The sequence below is a fragment of the Heterocephalus glaber genome, unplaced genomic scaffold, assembly GCF_053883595.1.
Source record: "Heterocephalus glaber isolate CG9 unplaced genomic scaffold, H.glaber_assembly_v1.0 deba00001538, whole genome shotgun sequence".
Taxonomy (NCBI): domain Eukaryota; kingdom Metazoa; phylum Chordata; class Mammalia; order Rodentia; family Bathyergidae; genus Heterocephalus; species Heterocephalus glaber.
Window position 1 is genome coordinate 2,409,897 of NW_028258333.1, and position 18,275 is coordinate 2,428,171.

General features: G+C 35.9%; 1 pseudogene; it reads right to left on the reverse strand.

Moving 5' to 3' along the window:
* Nucleotides 1–15,640: 15,640 nt before the first annotated feature.
* On the reverse strand, nt 15,641–16,456 carry LOC101696595 (protein FAM3C pseudogene; annotated as a pseudogene).
* Nucleotides 16,457–18,275: the final 1,819 nt, after the last annotated feature.

Here is an 18,275-nt window from a genome sequence, read left to right on the forward strand (position 1 = left end):
ATAATATCATATATCATTTTAATTTTTTGACAGTATTAAGAATTGAACCCAGCACCTTCATATCGATGTACATCCTTTCATATCTTATTTTATTTTATTTTCAATATTTTGTGCCAAGGGCTTAAGTTGACCAGGTTGTGCTCAAATTTAGGATCCTCCTGTCTCAGCCTCTCACAGAGCTGGGTAGAGGCATGAGCCACCAAACCTGGCTTATGCTTTGTTATCATTGCTCATGTTGGAGCCAGTCCTTTTGCCTAATTGCTTATTCTTTTAGATTTTCCCCTAGTTAACTTGCTCTTTTTCAAGATGGCTAATAGAGAAACTGCTTTCTTGTCTGGTATGGAAATGGTACTTAGCTATAGCTGGAGGCAGCAAGGCTCCGGGGTGCATACCGGCCCTTCGTATGCACTTTGTCCCATCCTCTGAATTATGATTCTCAGGTTAACTTGCTGATGCTTTTACTCTCCTCTTGGGCTGAGTTCTGTGATTGCTGACCCAATTGCACTGTGTGTTTCTCTCAGCCACATCTGCTGCTTGACACCCACCTGGATTGCTCTCCTCAGAGCTTTCGTCACCTTTGTTAGAACTCACTGTTCATCATCTGAACTCTGCTATGGGAGGAAATGACTTGAATTTTATATTCTTTTCCTACACCATCCAATGGGCTTTGTCCCACGTTTTTTTGGAGGCCTGGGGCAGGGAAATTGGAACATAAATCCCCACTGGTGCTCGTTTCCTTTCCACAGTATACTGGCACAGAAGGGAGGGAAGTTCCTCTTAGGCTCAACTTTTGGATCCTCCAGTTTATCAGAAAGATTTGGTGTTGTAAGAAGTCGCAAGGGGAGGGAAATCTTATGCTAACAAGATACATGGGGATGGACAGCAACCTAGCAAATCCCTGGTGCACATAGCTTTATCGCATGGATAGCACCATTAGTCATTCCTCACTTAGCCAGTTAAAGTGGATCTAGAACCCTCTTCTGCATATCAAGTAAAACAACCACTTCTATGCCTATGTATGTTGTCCCTCAGTTAATTGACCTAGTTAATTGAAAAAACTGAATAAAAGATGCGTATGTTAATTGGACTATAGAAATAGAATATCAATTTAAATATCAATTCCCTAAGTCCCTATCAAAGCTTTCTTGTTTTCAATGGAGATTTTCCTATCTGTCTCTTGGAATTAAGGATATTCTTAAGTTTCTTATCAAACAACAAAGGTCACATTTCTCTCTCTGTACAGAAATGCTTTTCTCACTAGGTTGTGATTTCCTTAACTTTAAATTTTATATTTTCTTTTCCTTGCATAGACACAGAATCACAGCACCAATTCTAAAGCAGTGTCAAATGAATGTACATTAAATGAAATGGTCAGAACTAATTAATATACTTCAAGTTAGTAAAATCTCTACTGCCAACAAATAATTGTTGGATAAATGAATTTTGATAATAAATTTTAAATGAACTGTCACTGCAGTAGAGAGATAGAGAGATAGATAGATGACAGGTAGATAATAGATGATAGGTAGATATAGATAGATAGATAGATGAATGCATACAACATTTGGGCCATGACGTAGTTGGCAGTTTACATGTGAACTCACCGTAGAAATTTGGAATCAATAATACCCCCACACTTGCCTGGAAATTGGCATGTAAATATGTCCTATCTTGCCTAAGAATAATCTCTAGATATTTAGTCCCCAAAACATAAAATATCAAGCTTCAAGCCCTTATTCTGTGGGCTTTGCCTATTATAAAACAGCTCTCACTGCAAATGACACTGATGCACCAGTTCTATTTGTTATAAGATTTAGTTCCTCTTACTTGATAATTATAAAGAAACTCTGAAGGAAAAAGAAAACACTTAACAGGTTGGTAAGTCATGTGTACCATTTCAAAAATTTCTCCTAAGTTGAAAGAACGAGTAAATATCACAGACTTAAAATTCTGTGCCAAAAATGACAAAAGGAGTTGGTTTCTGTTTTCCTAAGATATTTTTTGTGGGGAGATAGGAAAATTTATGGCCTTGAATTCCCCTAAGTTTTTAGATGCTTGAGAATTCACTGAGCCTCAACCAGCATTTTAATTTCCTACAGGAGTAGCTCAAAGTTTTTGAATTGACCAAATTGCTTTGAAAAAAAGGAAACCATCCCCCTGGTGTGACTAAAGCTAATAATGATGCTGTAGGTCACTGGGAAATTTGAAAAATGCAAATGAAAGCAGAATACAATGGCAAAAAGACAGCTCTAGACTATTTGGGGCGTTTGATTGAAGCTGACAAAAACATTAAGGGGAAACATATTCCATTGCTATTTTAAAGCATGTATTTTATAATGCCAAATGAAACAATAAAATGCTTTTTTCCAAACTAAGAGAAGAAAAGACACATTTAATAGATAAGGCAAAGAAAACATATGATATGTCAGAAACACAAATAGTTTTATAAAATTGACAGAGTACCTAAATAAAGAGCCACAATAGAAGAGTATCCATCAAATATATTACATAGAGAGAAATCCATTCCATGGACTCTCTAATTTTGTTCTTTATCAGCCTTATCCTGAGGCTTACTGGAGTACAATACAGAATATCTTTTTCTGGAGCTCCTGTGCAGCTCATAGTTAAGAATACAAAGAAATAAATCAGAAGCTTTAAAAAATGTTGTATTTGTACAAAGAGTGAGATCACAGTTACTTCAGTTTATAGGATAAAAGACACTTTAATCCTGATGGAAGACATATTTAGATGATTGAAATTGTCAATTCCAAATCATCTCATTTGAAACCAGTTTTCTTATAAACTTTGTCAGTATGTTCAGAACAACAACAACAAACCTAGAACATACCCAGTCAGTGAATATATTATGATTTGGAAAGAAAAGATTTATTTAAAAAAATATATTGATGTGTACACGGGCAAATATAGAGAAGTACAATTCATATATCACCCTTAATACATCTGCCTAACTGACTGATTTTCTCTCTCTTTTTGTCTCAGTGTTTATGTACTGTAAACATGTACAAAAAAAGGAAAAGAATCAAGAGATGGTTGGAGGGGGAAGGAGGGACGGAAAAAAGGAAGGAAGATGTGTTATGTTCATGTGCCACTTTCCTGCAAGGAATGTAAACATTATGTACTGCAAATATGTAGTAACAAACAAAAAATAAAAATTATATTTTGTCACCAGATGATAACAATTCAAAACAGCAAACACTGCAGGTAATTTATAGAGAGGGCAAAGAGCACTTCCTATAGATTTTTTCTGAGTATTTAAATCTGTGGTTATCATTGATGAAATACGTTGAACATATTCTTTCAGGATACACTAGTAATGTATGTGCCAAAATGAGTTTATTCCGATTTCCCTCATGTTTGCAGAGTACGCATTTGTGTGTACATGTTAGACAAAGAGAAAATGAAAAAATGACACCACAAAAAGAGGGATGGGGAGAGAGAGAGTTACTAATATCTGCATGTCTTTTTAAAGGCTTTATTTTGTTAATTTTTACATGCAATCTATTTTATATGGTTGATAAAAACATAAAGGTTATACATATTGATTTAATAGCTTAATATTTGAGTACATGTATCGATTATGTGATATTAAATTATGTTTACAAATATTCCCTCAAATATTTATCATTTTCTTATAGTAAAAACTTTCAAAGTCCTTTCTTCTAGCTCTCTGAGATATACAACATTTAGTTGTTATCTATAGTAACTATACTATAAAATAGCACACCAGAGTTTCGCTGCCTACTGCGCAAGCGCAAGGACCCGAGTTCGAACGCCGGTACAAAAAAAAGCACACCAGAAATTTTTTACTTGTCTACCTGTAACTTAGTAGCCATTAATCAACTTTAACCTATTCCTTTACCCATTCCTATTCCTATTCCTACCGTTTAGCTATTCCTTTGTCTCCTTCTTCCTTGGACTCGAAGATAATTTAACTTCCTTTTTAAAATTGTTTATCAGTACAAATATATTGGTAGATCTACATAATGATCACATTCATCATAAGAAATTTGTACCTGTACATGATATTTCTTGATTCTTATATTTTCCCATTCTCCTCCCCTCCCTTCTACCCTTTTTCCTCTCTTTATTTACAAAAGCTTTGTTAGGATTCTTTCTTTTCTTCTTTTGTTCTTTTCCCCTTCCTTCCTTTCCCCCTCCCCTCTCCCTAGTGCTGCTTTCCATTTAAACATTTTCTTCCTATTTCACAATATCTATTATTACATTTTGTCCTTATTTATAATTTCAGTTTCTCACACCAGAGAAACAATGCTATCTATATTTACAAATGTGTGTCCAATTTATTTCACGTAAGAGCATGGTCTCAAGGTGCATCCATTTACATAGAAATGTTTCAAGTTTATCTTTATTTATGGCTGAGTAGTACTCCATTGTATAAAACCTCCTACATCTTCTTTATTCATTTGTTGTTTGATGGGCATATTGGCTATTTCCAAGATTTACCTATTACAAACTGTGCTGCTATAAACATAGGTATATATATATATATATATATATATATATATAGCCATGATATGATGCTTTTAATTCTTTGGGGAAGATACTAAGAAGGAGGATAGATGGATCAAATGGAGCCTTTAGTCCTAGCTGGTTTTCATAGCGGTTGTACCAGTTGGTACTCCCACCAACAGTAGAGAAGTGTTCCCCTTTCCCCACAGTCCTGTCAGTATTTGTTACTGGTTGATATCTTGAAAATAACCATTCTTTCTGGAGTGAGAGGGAATCTCAGTGTTGTTTTAATTTGCACCTCTCAAATGACCAGTGATGTTGAACATTTTTTCATGTATTTATTTGTCATTTCTACTTTTTCATCTGAGAAATGTCTGTTCATTTCAGGTACCCTTTATTGCATCGGGTCTTTAAATTTGGGGGAGTTGATTTTTTTCAGTTATTTATATCTTCTAGATAGTAGTCTTTTGTCTCAAGAACAGCTGGCAACAAATTTTTCCCGTTCTGTTGGTTGTCTCTTTAATCTGTTGGTGATTTCTTTTGCTGTGCTTTGCTATGCTTTTTAATAAGATGAGAACTCAGTTGTTGATTCTTTGTAATATTTCCCATTCGATCAGGGTTTTGTTCATAGTCTTTGCTTACACGAGCACATACCTCTGCTGTTGGAGATAGTCCCTTGAACACCAAGGTTGAAATTAATATGAATCATATATTTTTCTCATAGCCAAAGGGATCTGCATAATCTTAACAAAGGTGTGTGTGTGTGTGTGTGTGTGTGTGTGTGTGTGTGTGTGTGTGTGAAGGTCAAGTCCATGACAGGCACTGATGTAGGCAGAACTCAGATCCATCGCAAGGGCATATAGGACTTCTCTGTGTGATAATGTACGTGTGTCCAACTTTTCCTACTCCATGAACATGGGATATCTTCCAATTTATTTGTAACTTCTTTGATTTTTTTCATCAGTATTACATACTTTTCATTATAAAGACCTTTCAAATCCCTGGTTGAATTAATTTCTAAAAATTTTGTAGCTATTCTAAGTAAAAAGCTTCATTTTTTATTTCTATTTCATGTGGTTTGCTGTTAGTGTATAAAGATGCTCCTGATTTTTGTATGTTGATATTGAATCCTGCAATTTTGCTGAATTTGTTCATTAGTTCTAACACCTGTTGGTGGAGTCTTTTTAGGTTTTTTTAGATATAAGATCATGTCATACACGATGTGATAGTCAGCTTTCCATTACTGTAATAATACTTGGGATAGCCGTGTTAAGAAGAGATAAGCTTCACTTTGCCTCACAATTTTAAAAGTTTCAGGTCATGTTCAGTTGGCCCTGTAGCTTTTGAGCTTGTAGTAAAGCAAAAAAGCATGCTGAGAAGTGTGTGGAAGGAAAAAAGCCATTTACTTGATGCAAAGGAGGTGGAAGAGAGAATGTAGTGAGTCTCCATTAACCTCTTCAAGGGTACATCCCCCAAATTAGATCTTTCACAGGGCACTAACTCTCAGAGCTTCCTTCAATTCCTAATAGCACTAAGCTGGGGTCTAAGAATTGAACACATGGGCTTTAGAGGACATTTCATATAAAAACCATAGCTTTCTGCACCTTGCTTCTGAAAGCTCAGGTCTACCTCACAATGCAAAGCTTATTTAATTCATCTCAAAGAATCCTGAAAGTTTTATCTGTTACAGAATTGCTCAAAAGTCCATGTGCAAATGTTGTCTCAAAGAAAAATCAACTGTGAGCCCCTATGAAAGTCAACAAGAAAACTACAAGTTTCCAATAGCACAGGGTAAACATTTTAAAGGGTGTAGAATAAGACATAGAAAGGATGAATCATACAAAAGCCAGCCTGAAATCCAATAAAGCAGACATGAAATCTTCTAGTCCATGGTCAGCATATGCAGTGCAGTGCGGCAGCATGAGGACTCTGAAGGTCATAAGAAGTCCACCGCCTATGGCCCTGCTGGTTGCAGCCTACCCTCTTACATTTGGGCAGGTTTTGTGTCCTGCTGCAGCTTCCTTGGACATTCCACATTCCTGTCACTTTCCTGAGTTTTCTATTGCAGCTTTAGCTTCACCTTCACAGTTCCTTGCACTGTTTTGCCAAAGGGTTCTTGAAAGGATTTCACCCATACATCATACCCCAAGGCTTTCCTTTAAAATCCTGGTGGAAGCCTAAATGGCTCCTTAATTCCTGCATTTTGCATACTGCCTTATATAGACAATGCCAAGGTCTGGTACACGCACAAGCTGTCCCCAGGTTGGTCTGAAGATGGCAATCATTTCCTCTGAGTACCAGAATGTTTGAGGTAGTTCTGGCAAACTAGTTTATCCAGGAACCCTCTCACAAAAGACTGCCATAGAAAGTTTCTGAAACAAATTTGTACTTGTATACCTTTAAGTCTACACAGAATATAATTGTGTCTATTCCTATGATGCCCTTGATGCCTATTTCTTATCAGCTTGGTATAGTTCTTGGCTTCTTGACATTAACAACTACAATGGCCCTGTCCCTGGCCCAAAATTTACACTTGCTCCTTTCCTAGCCAAGCAGCAAATTTTCAAATAATTTCACTCTGCTTTTTTCAGCCCCTGATTCTCACTGTAAATCTTAATAAAAGCAGCCAGTAGCACTGGTGAATCTGCCTAAATGCAGTGCTGCCTTGAAGTATTCTCTGCCAGATAGACTAGTCCATCATCTTTATTCTCAGCCTGGCACAAAGTGTCACACATGAATATAATACATTCATTTTTTTTGCAATAGTGCAACTAGAATAGCTTTTACTTCAGTTTCAAATAAAATTTTCATTTTCACCTGAAATCTCATCAGCACCTTTAATGCCTACCTTTCCAACAGCATCCTTGCCTTCTGAGGCCCTTCCAGAATTATCTGTTAAGCTTTACTTAGAGCATTCTAGTCCTTCTCTAACATGCTCCTCTGAACAGTTTAAAAAAGCATTTATCACAGTAGCTTTGCAGTATCGTTTCAAGTTGGGGATTGAGATACCCCTGCCATGTCTCTTTTGCTTAGAATTGCTTTTGCTATTCTAGATCTCTTCTGGTTCCACATGAATTTTTGGATTGTTTTCTCTAGTTCTGTAAAGTATATTGTTGGAATTTCAATTGGCATTGCATTAAATGTATATAGTTTTGGAAGTATGGCCATTTTCACTATATTGGTTCTTCCTACCCAAGAGCAAGGAATGTCTTTCCATTTTCTTTTATCCTCTTTGATTTCTGTTTTCAGAATGCTATAGTTTTCAGTGTAGAGGTCTTTTGCTTCCTTTTTTAGATTGATTCCTAGATATTTCATGTTTTTAGATGCTATTCTAAAAAGAATTGTTTTCCTAATTTCTCTCTCAGTGAGTCTGTTATTTGTGTACACAAAGGCTATTGATTTTTGAGTTTGGACCTTGTATCCAGGCACTCTACTGAATCTGTCAATTAAGTCTAGAAGTCTTTAGGCAGAGTTTTTTGGGTCTTCTATGTAAAGTATCATATCATCAGCAAATAATGACAGTTTAACTTCTTCCTTTCCTATCTTTATTCCTTTTATTTCTTTCTCTTTTCTAATTGCTGTGGCTAATGTTTCCAGAACTATATTGAATAGGAGTGGTGATAGTGAGCATCCTTTTCTTGTCCTTGATTTTAGCATGAAAGTTTTCATTTTTTACCATTTAGTATAATGTTGGCTGTTGGTTTTTCATAGATAGCCAGCTATATATGTCCACCCATGTTTATAGCGGCACAGTTTGTAATAGCCAAAGCTTGGAAGCAGCCCAAGTGCCCATCAGCTGGAAACTGGATAAAGAAGATGTGTTTTTTTTATAAAATGGAGTACTATTCAGCCATAAAGAACAAGAAACTAGAGTCATTTATAGCTAAATGGATGCATATCGAGGCCATACTCTTAAGTGGAATAAATAGGACACACGTGTATAAATACCAAATTGTTTCTCTAGTGTGAGAAACTGAAAGCATAAATAAGGGCTAAAATGCTTAAAGTGAATAATTGATAATCTGAAATAGGAAAAAAGGTCCAAAGAGGTAGGGGTGAAGGGAGGGGAAGGGGAAAGGAAAGAAGGGAAACGAAAAAATTATGAGAAAAGAAAAAAAATGGAAATCATCTCTATGTAAATAGGGAAGGGTGGAGGGGATGAAGGGTGCATAGGTAATGGGGAAAAAGTAAGAATCAAGATACATCATGTACAGGTACAAGCACCCAGTGATAAATGTAAATGTATTGTGTACCTAAAATGTACCAATAAAAGAACTTAAAAAAAAAGCATTTAATTTCCTTTTTGATTTTGATAGGGGCTCACACAGCTAAGAATTTGATTTGAATCTCAGATAATATTTTGGACTTAGACTTTCCAGTAATGGTGGGATTGTTAAGACTTTGGTGACTTTTAAAGATAGACTAAATACATTTTGCATAATAAGGTGGAGATGAGCCTTAAAATGTCCCCAAAAAACTCTAATGTGTTCACAGGTGGGGATTTTAAAAGGTGATTGCATCTATCATGGGGATGATATACTCATCAGTGAATTTATCTATCCTTGAATTCAGTAGCTGAATGTGCTGTTAGGAAGTAGGGCCTGGTTGGAGGTGGGTGCTGGGGCATGTCTCCTCCCTTCTCATTCTGCTTTCTGGCTGCTATGGGTTGAGCCTCTTTCTTTAGTCATGCCCTTCTGTCATGCTGTTTCTGCTTTGAAGTCAGCCAAACATGGACTGAACCTGCCAGAAACTGTGAGCCAAATATTCCTCACTTTCTTTAAGTTGTGAGTGTCAAGTATTTTGACTCAGTGATGGGAGTGTAACTAATATAGAAGTTCCCCAGTGACTAGAGGTCCTCTCCATAGACTCTACCTCTTAAAGTTTCTGTCACTTTTGAATCATGCTAAGCTGGTGCCTGTATGTGAAAGGTAGGGATCTTTGGGGAACATTTTAGATCCAAGCTCTAGCAGCAGAGAAGGATAATATCTCTCCTTCCAATTTGGAGGTCTTTTACATGTTTTTCCAGTATAGTTCTAGTATAATGTTGAGTAGAAATGGAGAATAAGAATTCTAATTTTATTTCAAGTTTTCTTCATTCAGTTTGATATTATCTTTGATATGCCCTTTAGCATGTATAGGTACATTCCTTCCATATTTAGTTTTTATCATGAGAATTTTCATCATGAAGGGATGGTGAACTGTAAAATTGTTTTTTGCATTTAAATAAATTATTAATGCTTTTGTCTCATTTAATTAACATGTTATGTCATGTTTATTGATTTATAGATGGTGAACCATCCTTACATACCTATATCAAATTCTACTTGACTATGTTGAATGATTTTTGATACGTTGTCGAATTTCATTTACTTGCTTCTTTTTTTAGACTTTCTGTATTTGTGTTTATTAAGGATATTGTCTGTGGTTTTCTTTTAGTAGTTTTAATTTGGACTTTTTTCATAAAATTCATGGTTTTTAGGTGATGAGAGAAAAATGATATGTATGTATCTTTCCATAAGTACTTATTTACATTAAACTTAGTTCACTTATATATATCTCATGGTAAGTAAAGTATAGTAGTATTTTGTAATAAAATGTTCTATGTGAGACATAATTGAAGTAAATTATATAAAATAAATTAGAACACTGCAATCTTATTCTTTAATGTGGCATTTAATATAGACTTAGCTTTGTGAAAGGGGAAGTTTGATTGATTCCACAGATAAAAACATGATCAAACACAATCTGTAAATACGGGGATATTTGCATATGCAATAAAGTAGACAGAAGGGTCTACCAAGATCATGAATATAGATTTCCTGTTGAATGGCCAAAGTATTTAAACAAATATAGGTTCTGTATACACATGAGCCTAAAGAACAAGACTGTCCAAGTAATTTTAATTACATTGTAATGAATCCCATATCTATCGGAAATATGGATTCTGACACATGACAATTGCTAAAGGAAAACAAAAACATGGGACATACTTAGATAAGCAAAGTTTGGTTTGAGACTACCTTAGTAGAGAAACAAAACTAACTTTAATTCCACTGAAAGAATGGATAGAAGAGCTCTTAATTCCCCAGTTAACTGATGGAAAAGTTCTGAAGGACAGGAGGTGAAAGATTGGTCAATGGCACATAACCAGTATGATGAGTTATTTTTGAGTTTGCAAATCCTTCTTTCTGTGATTGGTCTATCTGTGTTTGTTATTTAAGGTTCTCCCAAGTTAGACTCCTTGTCATCATATGGAGGTGGGACATAGAGTAATGTTTTCCTTTATCATTGGATCTCAAAAAGATGATGCTGAGATCCTTGAAAAAACTTTTCCATATTGTAAAACTAGCAAAAGCTATGAAGCAGATTTACATTCATCCAAATGGGGCATAGAAAGAATTTTTGGTTTTAATTTTTCTAATATAAATCTAAGGAAAGGGTGGTCAGTGCTCCAAGATAATGAAACCAAACTTTAGTCATGCCTAGGGGAATTTTAAGGCCAACCTGGACAGGACTGTAGAAAACTGAAAACAATCCTCAGTGGTTCTGGGTCTTTACTTGCATTTCTAAGCTTTCTAATAGTTCATTTAAAATTTTTAAAATGTTAATATTTTTTGATATGCATGTCATACAAATAGTAATCCATAATTATATTCAAATGTATTATTAAATATAAAAATATAAATTTGATTTATTGTCTGACTTATATAGTTACATTTATATTCTGTATTATTTTCAGATATAACAATGGTTGTCTATCATAAAAGCAAGATTCGAGTGATTAAAGACTTAAATCCTCAAGAGTAGATAATATAGTTCATAAATGTGTTGAGTATTAAAGCTTAAGTTCATGCAATTAAATGAAAACATTTTATAACAGAGAGTGAGATGGATTAGTAGCATAATTTCATTGATATAGTAGTTAGCTTTTTGTGTATTGCAAATTTATCTACACATATACATATATATTACATTTATTTATTTATTAATTTATCATACTGGTGATTCAATCCATGGCTTTGCACTGAGGTGCACTTCCAGATTCGTTTTACGTGAAGGGAGGATTAGTTTTGCTAAGTTGCTAAGTTGCCCAAGCTGGGCTTGAACTTGTGAACTTACTGCTTCAGCCTCTGGAGTGTCTAGCTTTTAGGCATGTGCCACATTGTCTGGCATTATCTCATATTATATTCATTGCCCTTGTCTTATACATGAGTCAATCCCCAGTTATTTGGTAAGACTTTAAAGTATGGGAAAATGTTACATAAAAGAAAATATTAAATTGATCTACATAATTAATCTCTTATGATATGCTAAAATAATTGATAAGGTATTTGTTGTATTTCATAATTGTTGATGCTTATTTACTTAACATTTTTCCCAGTAGATTTTCTTTTTATTTTATATTCTTTTCCATATGTTAATTCTAGAAATGCAAATATGTGCCATTCCTACACTTTTGTAGATATTTATTTCAACAGCTTGAAACAAGACACATTTTTGTTACTCATAGTTGACATGCTTTGATAATCTTCTATTACAACCGTCAAAAATATAACTCAAAAATTAGCATGCTGATCTTCACAAGGCAATATACATTTGAGGTTTTGTAACTCATGCACTGGGGGAACACATTCTATTTTTCACATGCTACATCAGTAGAAAAGAAATAAATTATTTTAGAGAAATGTTTAAAGTTGCAACTTTTTTGATGTGGTAGTGACCTTTGAATCTCCAGTGTTTATATGCTATAAAATCAAATGAGCAGAAAATGGATTTACTCTTAGGACAAACCTCATTAAGAGACTCAGCTACATTTGACAAACAGACTCTACTGCAACTGACTTTGCAGATTAGGAAGAAATTATCCCCAATTCATGTTTAATTATTAGCTTCTAGAATGCAATAAAATGAGTAAGGAAAAGAATTTTTTAAAAAATAGCAGTATTTCTTCTCCCACATCTGTACAATATTCAATATTATACAGACAGAAATTCCTTACAAGTTGCCAAATATATTACCTGGAATTGATGATGGTTTGTTTTTTTGCCCTTCATATGTTTGCTTGAGATTTTTCAAATAGTTTAATAATCATACTGGTGGACATAGTGGTGCACACCTGCGATCCCAGCACTCAGGAGGCAGAGGCAGGAGGATCACCCTGAGTTCGAGATTAGCCTGGGCTACATAGTTAAGTTCAAAGACAGCCTGAGCTATAAAGTGAAACTCTGTCTCAAAGAACCAAAAAAAAAAAAAATCATAATAAGCAACTTATATGTATATAATTAATAATGGTGAGAATAAGGATAAGAGACATTTTTGGTGGAATTTCTAGTTTTTCCACTTTTGCAATGGCATTTTGACAAAATATCTTGATCTGTCATTCAATTCAAATCAAAAGCACTTTCTCTTACATTGAATGATCAATGATCAAGCTTTTGTACCTAGGGAGGGGAGGGGGCTTGAGGGGATAGAATGGGATAAAATAAAATTTATTAAAATAAAAAAGAAGTAGTCAAACAATTTTTCTGGCAACAAGGACATGCTATAACACCAATATTCTTTTTTTTTCTTTCTGGTACTGGCTATCAAACTCAGGATCTTGCACTTGTGAGGCAGGCGGCAGAACCACTGAGCTAAATCCCCAGCCTTTACACCAATATTCTTTTTTTAAATTAATTTTATTGGTACACTTTAGGTACACAATTCATTTACATTTATCACTGGGTGCTTGTACCTGTACATGATATATCTTGGTTCTTATTTTTTTCCCCATTGCTTGTGCACCCTTCACCTCCTCTGCCCTTCCCTATTTACATAGATTTCATTTCCATTTCTTTTTCTTTTCTCATAGTTTTTCCTTTCCCTCTTTTCCTTTCCCCTTCCCCTCCTTTCACTCCTTTGTCTTTGGACCTTTTTTCCTATTTCAAATTATGAAATATTCATTTTAATCATTTTAACTCTTGTTTACACTATCAGTTTCTCACACTAGTGAAACTATTCAGTATTTACACATGTATGTCCTATTTATTTCACTTAAGAGTATGGCCTCGAAAGGCATCCATTTAGCTATAAATGACTCTTGTTTTTCATTCTTTATGGCTGAGTAGTACTCCATTTTATAAAAAACTCACATTTTCTTTATCCAGTTTCCAGTTGATGGGCATTTGGGCTGCTTCCAAGATTTAGCTATTACAAACCGTGCCGCTATGAACGTGGGTGCACAAATATCACTGTGGTATGATTCTTTTAATTCTTTTGGGAAGATACCCAGCAGGGGAATAGCTGGGTCAAATGGGACCTCTAGTCCTAGTTCTTTGAGGTATCTCCATACTACACCAATATTCTTAATAAAACAAAACTAATAATAATACCAATTAAAACATCTCAAACAAGTTTTTGGGATTTATACATAATAAAATGTACCCATCTCCCATTGCCAATGGGCAATCATCTTTCAGTAGCCTCTCTTTGTCAACCCTAATATAGTAAAATTAATTCTTAAAATAGCAAAATGTCCAGGCAAAATAATGGGCTATAAGAAGCTCTCTCCCAGCACTTTGTCATGAAAAATCAGAAGTTACAGTGTTTATAAAACATTTCATTCAAAAAGTGCATCAGAAACTTTCTAGAGAGAGTACTGCCTGTAAGATGTGGGGGAAATTTTAATAATTCTTGAGGGAACACATGAGGAACTGGATAGCAGGTTATGTTCAATACCTGGTTTTCAAAAGAGTTGAATCTAATGTTGTTAATAATTTCTAAAACAATTAAGGGAGCAGCAAAATAAATAGTTCATTTAACCTTTTTATTTAACAGATAAAGTGATGATATCCACCATGTGTGAACAGGTTTACTTATTGTTGTAGTCATGATATTATTATAAAGTAAACTTTATACCAATATTGTGATAGCTTCCAACAGAGTTATAAAATAGTCCAACAGCCAGATAATCCTATCATTAACTACGGGTTTTTCCAAATTAGAATTTTTCAGTACAGTAGTCAAAAATCTTCAAGTAGTGTTAAATTTAAAGTGTTCCATATTCACTTGTAGTTAGTGTTTACTATAAGGAAAACTTAGATATAGAATATTTCCATCATTTCAAAAAATTCTATTGGCAAAATATATTGTGGAGCAAACTGACAATCCCACTGGATATGGCAGGACTAACACTGCTATCCACCTTTAGCTAACCCACAGTGCACTGGCTTAATATCAAATTACCATAGCAGGGGGTAGAGCCAGTTCCAAAGGCAAAGGCTACAGTCTCTCAGGGAAATATATAAAAAGTGATTCAGACATACATGATTGCACATATGCACACCCCACACAAATAGCTAGCTCTATTTATGTTTGTGAGAAAAGAAGAAACTACATTTTTAGTAACATAGTTTAATTTGCAATATTCTTGTTTATTTTTGGTACATACATTAACAGTTTAAGAAAATACAGAATGGAACATAGAAGAGAAATTGAGCTTCCTCTGAATTAAAAGTTCATCAGGAAATGAAATGTTCAGTAGGTAGAAAAATGAATGAGTTAATAGGACTAGAGATGTGACCACATTTATAATTAAAAGTAGCAAAAAAGATTATGTCAACAGCTGGTCTGAAGGCATTGTCTGTATCTACAGTAAATTCCATTTGCTGTAGAAATGCACTTAAAGAAAGACAAATAACGTGGAGGAACACTAGAAAGGTAAAATGATGGGCCCATGGTATGATATTATCAGGATTTCCACTGAATTCCACTTTTAAAACACAATTCTAACTCCTTATTTCTTCCTCCTCTCATAGAGGTACTATTTTCTCTATTTTCTTTTCTTTTTTTTTCAAATCTCTCTTTAATTTAAAAGAGACTATAGTCACGAGGCCAGATATTTCACTCTCTATAAACAAAATCTCTCTAAAAATCGTGATAGCTTTTCACAGCAACCAGTATATGTATCAGTATTTTCACAATCTGCTCAGTTATCCACTGAGTATACTTTTAGAATTAAAGTATGTTGTTACCATAGCAGTCTAAATATTGTGCTCTTAGGGAAATGTGCTTAAAAATGGTTTAGTGATTTGCTCATTGTGAGGACTATTCGCAAAGATAGCTATTTACGTTACCAATAAATAATCCTGATATCAAAAGAGAATGATCATGCACACACCGAGATGGCTGCATGCCATTAAAATAGTTACACCTAGTTTCTTCTTTATAGCTCTCCCATTAATAGTAAAAGTGTGCTTCCATCAGTCTTGCTTCTGGGGGATACATCCTTCCATTTCTACAACTTCAGGCCATCCTTCATATTTGTTTGTGTCCTTGTTGTTCTTTATGTGCTGTTCAAAAGGGCTTTTTGTCTTAATGCCCTTCCCACCACAGAAGACCAAGTTGTCTCTAAAACCAAGATTAGTAATAGATCTGCTGCTCCCCAACTCAGCAATGAGCCGCCGTGCTTCATCATCCAATTTGGTTTCACCACCATCATTTGTTCCCATTAAGACTATTGTTCCATCCTGCATGCCCTTCAAAAACTCAATAAAAGGTGCCACATCTCCTCCCCACATGTCAAAATATTTAGTGTCTACTACTTCTGCTGTTTTGCCATTGGCCAAGGCAACATTCGTCCCTCTTCCAACATTATCCTTAACACCCTCATCAACACATTGTCTTCCAGACAGAGTTTGGGTCCCACCACATTGGCTGCTCCACTTGCCATTTTAAAAGCAAAATGTTTCTCAGGGCAAGCTTTTGAGATCACACATTTATATCTGGGAGGCTTCGTAGAACGTGTAGCTGTGTCCAAATCTGACCTTGCAAATAGATTTCCTAAACTTGCATCCATTTTTATTTCAAATACTTGAGAAATAACATAAAATGTCAGTAAAAATACTGCCACAGCTACCACCAACTTTGCAGCTCCTGCTACCCTCATGTTTGGTTTTTCAGTCTATGGCACGTTTCATTAAATAAAGCTCCGGCCAGAGACTACGGGTCGCGCGCAGCCTTCGGGCTCCCGCTGGTCTGTCCTGCCGTTCACCGCGTCCTGCCGTTCACCGCGTCCTGCCTTTCACCGCGTCCTGCCTTTCACCGCATCCAGCCCGCTCCTCCGCTGCCTCCGCTTCCCCTCCCTCTCCCCCGAGGTACTATTTTCTTTCTTGTCAACTTGACTCCCAAGTACATCTCTCTAAACAGTGCTTAATCTCCAATTAAACACAAGAAAATAACTATGCCTACCATGAAACAATCATCTTACATAAAACCCCAAACTCAATAATCCCTTCCCCAGTGACTCAACAGTTAAGCATTTTTCAAAAGGCCAAGTCTCTTCTGAGATTTAAGTCAGACACTTGCTGTAAACTTCCATAAAAGTAAATGAAAACAAGTTACATAAACCCAAGGTGCAATGGTACAGGGTAAACATTCACATTCCAAAAGGGAGGGCCAGGAGGAGAGAACACAACTGGACCAAATCAAAACTGAAACTTGGCAGAGCAAAGGTTAAGTCCTGTAGCTTCACATCTGGCATCAGGGCTGCATGGTGATGAGGTGTGGATTCCAGAGGACTTGGAGGCACCATCACTGTGTCCTTCCTGGTGGCAGCTTACCTGGCCTCTTCTTGGGCTGGCTCAACTAAATGCCTGCATTTTTCCTCAGAAGATGCTTGATATTCCTGGACTCTCTGACTTCCCAGTGTCCGTGGCCACTTTGGCTTCAATCCTAACATTCATGCACTGCCCTCTCAGGGCTTCCCTACCTGTCTTACCATGTCTTCCTTTGAAATCTGGGTGCAAGCCTCCTTGACCCTACAACACTTGGATTCTCCATCCCAGTTAAAAACAAACAAGCAAACAAAAAACTACTCAGTATCATGTGGATGATGCCAAGGTCTGCTGTTGGCAAGAGCAGTAGTGAGTCTTCCTTGAACCGTGACTATAGCAGACTCTGATGGCCAGGATGGCTGAGCAGAGTGAATGAATCCTGGGAAATCAATTCCCAAAGAGTTCCTTGTCAATCCTGGAGGCCCAAAGACTTACTTGTTAAATAAAAGTTTACATTTATGCACCTTTCAGCCTGTAACAGAGGGGTTGTGTGGATTTCTGATATGCCCTCAATTCATCTTTCTTCTTGTCCTTGCACAACAACTTCATTCTTTTTTAACAACACTAATCTCTTGAGCAACCATCCCACTTCTGGCCCCAGTATTGGATGTTGTTCCTTGGTTCAAAATTTAAGATTTTCAAATATTTCTGTATGACTTTTGCTCTGGATCTTCATTTTGAGTCTAGCTAAAAGCAACAAGCAATGCTCATACCACAGCCTGCATGTTGAGATGACTTGAAATTTCCTTTACCAGATGAATTATTCCATATCCTTTAATACTAGTCTCCTATGTAGTCTCACAAGAGGGGCAAAATGTAGACAATTTGTTTGCCAGAGTGTTGCCAGTGAAGACCTTATTCCCTACTGACACCTCTTATTCTGGCCAGTACTGTCCACACTCAGCATTATGGTTTTCTGAACTCTGACCACAATCACCCATCAGGTTATGCTTATACCATTCTAAGACTTCTCTGGCCCACATCCATAAACCATTCCAAAATCTTCAAAGCAGCCAGTTCTAAAAGGTCCTATACCACACAGGCAGGAAGAGTTATAAGAAGTACCCAATCATGACAATTATTTTCACAATAGTCAGCTTTCCCAGTGGTGGAAACAATACCCAATGTCCTCAACTTAAATAAGGAGAGGTTTAACTTGACTCATTGCAAGGGGATTCAATCCATGGTCAGTTG